Here is a 6,201-nt window from a genome sequence, read left to right on the forward strand (position 1 = left end):
TGCAGCCATCTGAAGATCGTTTGAATAAACAATTATAAAGTAAATGAATATATAAAATGGGGAAAATTCCCTTTATTGCACTGAAATTGTATTTTTTTATAATTTTCTGTTAATGTAAAACTTCACAGGTACCTATTGAATGGAATCATAATGTTTTAATAGTTTTAGATATAATCCAGTACCTAACGTAATCAGATGCTCTTATGTTAAACTTAAGGGAAAAACTACTAATTTTGATAGGTACATAAATCTTTAGTTGAATCTCTTTTTCACCATGGTTTACATGTTAGAAGGAATTTATAATAATGTACTACATGCACTATCCCCAATTCAAAATGATTATATACCTACTCGAAATCATTTAAAAAAGTAAATTGTATTCAACCCATTATTAATATACCTAGGATATTTGAATGATTTAGTCCCATATATAAACACAAGAAAGAATCTACTTCTGCTTTAATTAAGTAGTAATGCTATTCTACTGCATATATTTGCAATTATATTCTATGATTTTTGTAGCTCTACAGGTATCTACCACATTTTTTAAAGAATATATTAAATAAATAGTCATTAAAAATCCAAACGTATTTTTTTTAAGTATACATATATATTTTCAATCATTAAAAACATTCCTACTTTCCGAGTTCATTTCAATGAGTGAAGTGAATGAATTTGAATGCAGCATTCTGGGTGACGTCACTCCCGCCATTAGATTCTCGACGCTGATTGGTGGAAAGTTACCATGCAACCTGTCTATTTATGAACCTTGAGTCAATACCACAAAAGAAAATCAAAACAAATATAAATGAGCCCACTAAATTAACCGGAAATACGGTGATACCGTGTAAACTCCGGGTCAACTCCGAAAAGCATGAAAATTTGGCTTTAGGTTCTACTTACCCTCCACTTCAAAGGTGAAATTGTGCCGTTGGTTGATTTTACTTGGGGAGTGACAGTCACACCTTCTCGGGGGTGAAAAGCGCGAGTTTAAAATAAGTCCGGAAATAGATAAATTGACTAATTCTATGCAATTTTGATTCTTTTGAGTTTTATATCTAAGTCAACACTTATTTGCGATTGAAAATGTTTATTTTTCGACAAAAAACTACGTTCTCGGGCGATTTTTCGCAAATAACTCAAAAACTAAGTATTTTATCGAAAACAATGTTCTTACCAAAAATGTAGAATAGAAAAAAACGAGAAATATTCTGGATTAATGAACTCTACAGACCCAGCAAAAGCAAAGTTGTAGCTCATGAAAAATACGTTTTTATTCGTCAAATTCCAAATCGACTATTTCAACGTGAAATAAATAAAAAATAAAGCACTTTTTGGAAAAAACCCTCTTTACAAACAATTTACTTTACTTATGTATTTTTTATATGTGATCTGTAAGTTTCGCCGGTTTAAAGTGCTTATTTTTTAAAGGGGTATAGTTGAAAGGGCTTGAACGAGTCACTAATCACGAGTTTATGCAAACCTTGAACAGCCATATCTTAACCAATTTTCGTCCAGAAAAACAAAATGCTAGCATATTTATAAAAGCAAAACCTACGTTTTTTTACTCTTTGAGATTTTTGGTATCACTAATACTTTTTGAAGTTATTTTAATAAAAGAGCATTTTTCCAAAAGTCCAAAACTTTTTTTTACCATAAATTCAAATTTTTTTCAAAAATAAGCACTTCGAACCGGTTAAACTTACAGAACGTATAAACAATACACATACATATAAAGTCAATGGTAAAGTGGTAACAGTTAATTTTATTTAGGGTGCTAAATAAGGGGAGATTTTCACGATTTTTTATACCAAAAAAACTTTAATTACAAAAAAAAACAAAAGGTTTCTATTACTACGTACAAAAAAACTTTTTTGTGCCAACTTTATTTTGAACGCCACTCTGTTAGTTTTGGTTCTAAAAACTTTTATAAAAAATAAAAATTAGCCTTTTTTTAAACACTTTAAAAAATTTTAATTTACTAAATTCACTAAAATTAATTTTTTTTTCAATTTTTCCCGAAAACTGCTTAATTTTTTGGTTATTTCACGAATAAGAACGTATTTTTCGTGAGCTGCAACTTTGTTTTTACAGGGTTTATAGATTTCGTTAATACACCATTTTTTCGTTTTTTTATGAGCTATATTTTTGCCAAAAATATTTTTTCGATAAAATATTATTTAGTTTTTCAGTTATATGCGAAAAATTGTATGAAAACGTGTTTTTTTGTCGAAAAATAAACATTTTCCATCGCAAATAACTCAAAAAGTATTAACTTAAATACAAAAACCCTATAGAACGAAAGTTGCTTAGAATTAGTAAATTTATCCATCTTAGGACAGCGGCGGCTCGTGGCCTAAAAAAGTGGTGAAGATGAGGAAAGTCTGCCGGACCCAAAAGAGATTTCGGTATACTTATACCTATGACGTGCCCAAATCTCATTAATAATTCTTTAAAAAATGTTTAGAGTTTAGGGCCCTAACAAGGCCCTAACAACTTGAAAACTTTTTTATGGCACTTGTATTAGAGACGAGGATGAAGAGATACTTAAGCAAAAAAGCAGTATGTATTAGATAGATTAATAAAACTGACTTAATTAATTTTTATAAATCAAGTCGAGTCTTCGATCGTTTATGGAAGCAAATCTATCAATGATAACATCGTAGAAAGGATGCTTGTGCATAAGTTTATTTAATAGTTCTCTATGAGTGCGATAACAGTCAAACTAAAAGTTTTTAGCCTTTTTAATCACGAAAAACTTCTTTCTACAGATAAGGTATGCGATGGAATTGTCAGAAGTAAATAAAACAAAGTATAGTCTTCTGTAACAATGTCTTTAATTGGTTGTAATTTTATAACCAATTCTTGCAAATTACCATTTTTTAAATTTCCGTCAGCATAAAAAAGGCAGAGCTCTCTTTTAAGTCTTTGAATTTTAGTAAATTCTTTGCCAAAAACTCAAAATAAATTTTAAAAAGCGTCGGAAGGAGTGGTCAAACTGTATGACCCGAACTTTGTTGTATCTGCTAAGCTTACGAATTTTAATTCATCACAATCCTGAAAATGTACAGCCGGTTCCTAAAAAAACTGATACGACTCTTAGTAAGATTTGATCATGTTGAGCAGTGTATTTGATTGATCTGACATTATATTGATTATGACAGACAAATAATAAAATAAACAAACAACAAACAATAGTCCTGTCGCCAGGGGGGGTACAACGGCCTCCTTAATTCAGATGGACTTACCCAAGTTTTTTTTATATATTTTGACCCGTAGAATACGAATTTTTTGGGTAACAGTTAATCCGGATGTCGATAAGATTGTTATAGACAAAGAACTTGAGGAATTACATAACAGCGATTTCTCGCAAAACAAAACATCTTTTTATATTTTTTGGGTCATTTTAAGCAAAAAATATTCCTACAAGTTTTTTCGTAGAATGTATAGATAACCGCGGTTGAACTTTCAAAAAATCGAAAAATTGCAATTTATGAACCCGAATAACTTTTGATTAAAAAATAAAGTAGCAATTCTGCTTACCGCATTTGAAAGTTTAAGTCAAATTATATCGGTTTTGATTATTTGCATTGCTAAAAATTAATTTTTTTATTGTTAAACTAATCTATAAACACATAGTGTTTCCCGTGCCTAATACATACGTTTTAACGCATGCTACGTAGAAATTGCCTCGCTTGCACTTGTAGCTACTCTACCTACTCGTTCGATTTTAAATGAGAAATCATAGAAAACATCACTCACATACTAGGTGTTTATAGCTTTGTTTAACAATAAAATAATAAATTTTTAGCAATGCAGATAATCAAAACCGATATAATTTGACTTAAACTTTCAAATGCGGTAAGCAGAATTGCTACTTTATTTTTTAATCAAAAGTTATTAGGGTTCAAAAATTACAACTTTTCGATTTTTTGAAAGTTCAACCGCGGTTATCTCGAAAACTATGCACGAAAAAACTTGTAGGAATATTTTTTGCTTAAAATGACCCAAAAAATACAAAAATATGTTTTGTTTTGCGAGAAATCGCTGTTATGTAATTCCTCAAGTTCTTTGTCTATAACAATCTTATCGACATCCGGATCAACTGTTACCCAAAAAATTCGTATTCTGCGGGTCAAAATATATAAAAAAAACTTGGGTAAGTCCATCTGAATTAAGGAGGCCGTTGTACCCCCCCTGGCGACAGGACTACAACTGATTCATGAAAAAACTAATAAGTCTTTTAGAAAAATTTAAACGCAGGATGAAAGATTACATTATTACCGAGAGTGGAAAGCCCCTTAGAATAAACAAGCAGTTTCTATTGAATGAAATATTTGAAATTAAATATCACACTTTTTTTATTTTCATCCATGTAACTTATTAAAATAAATATTATAGAAGTTTTCAGGGACTTTCAGCCCTCGGTAATAATGTAGCCTTTCATTCTGAGTTTAAATTTTTCAAAAATATTTATTAGTTTTTTCAGGATTCGAAAAAAATGAATACAATTAAAATACATTGAGAATTTTGACATGCGTCACAATTTTGCATTAACTCAATGTAACATTCTAAACTGTTGAATTCCAGCTTCCCTAATTATTTGACATCAAAAGACATTAGAAACTATTTGTAGATGATTGAAATATGTATTGAAAACAACTTTTAAAATTGGTCTACGTAATTAAACATATTCCAAAATTTTGTAAAAATGTAATACATTTCAGTTTTCAGCCCAAACTTAGGCCACACACAATGCAATAATGTTCACATTCTTGAACTGTCAATATTTTTATTTTATCATCTATTATTTAAAAACAATATAGTTGATAAGATACCCTCAGTTGCGGAGAAAGGATTAATAATAAAGATTAATAATAAAGTCTAATAACCGTGGAACAGAATAAGCTATCTGACAAATTTTAAGATTTGGCAGTGACATTGACAGTATGTAAATATTAAGTATTTATCCTTCAAAATACACTGCTCAATTTTCTACAAAATACGCGTCAAGAGTCGTATCAGTTTTTTTTGGAACCAGGTGTACATCCATTTCCATTAAAATATGATCATAATATACTTATTAAATAAAAAAAATGAATGCTCTGTATCGGTTAGAATTTGCATTCGTGCTCATACCATCATCACACCTAGATCTTTTCAAAGTATTAATGACGATCATTGTGCTTGCTTTGTCAAAAATAGAATTAAAAAATTATTCGCTTCTTTTATCAGGTATTAATTGACGAGTCCTTTTTATCTAGTTTATAATATGAAAAATGTCGCTAAAAACTGTTGCTAAAAATGTAAACACAAAATCATTTAAATCTCCTAAAAAGTCTTTAGCCAGCTGAACTGATTTGCGGTCTTCCATCTTCCGAAAAAAAAAAACGAATACAATACTGCCCATTGCCCATCATAGCCATCCAACTAAAACTAGGTGAATACGGCGGATTTATTTTTAAATTCATCTGCACTTACTAATCTGGGTACTACTAGTGCCAATATGATGACATCACGTTGCCATGACAACCGTTGACGCTTGTGCAGCTGAGAAACGAAATTTCATCCACGTCTTCATCTAGTAACTTTGCTCGAGTCATAGGCGGCACACATAGTGAAAGCGGTTTCCGCTAGCGGGCAAACCGCGCGGTTCTCGGAGCCGGACATTAGGGCGCGGCCACATAGGCGCGACCGTTTAGGTGCGGCCGTTTAGGCGCAGGGACATTTAGGCGCAGGGACATTTAGGCGCAGGGACATTTAGGCGCAGGGACATTTAGGCGCAAGGACATTTAGGCGCAAGGACATTTAGGCGCAGATACATTAGGAAAATTATTGAATAATAAAGTAGAATTAGTTCATTTCAAGCACAAGTTTATTATTATTCTATACAATAAAGGTCACAATCATATTCAACACAAACTATTCGTATAGGTATGTACATAGCAAGAGTAATCCGCACTTAGTAAAACCTAATTAATAATTAATAACAATATATTGTAGCAATAATAATATTTAAAATAATGATAATAACAGTACTATTATGCGTTCATCTCGTAATTATGAGAGATGCCCCTAAGAAATTCAATAATGTTTCTATTTTCGTAGTCTCGTACAAGATTCTTTATTCTTACGTCGGCAAGAGTATATTTGGATCTTTTCGTTGGAGGTTCATTACCAGCAACCAGTTGCTCAAAAAAC

The sequence above is a fragment of the Diabrotica virgifera genome, chromosome 8, assembly GCF_917563875.1.
Source record: "Diabrotica virgifera virgifera chromosome 8, PGI_DIABVI_V3a".
In the NCBI taxonomy this organism is placed as follows: domain Eukaryota; kingdom Metazoa; phylum Arthropoda; class Insecta; order Coleoptera; family Chrysomelidae; genus Diabrotica; species Diabrotica virgifera.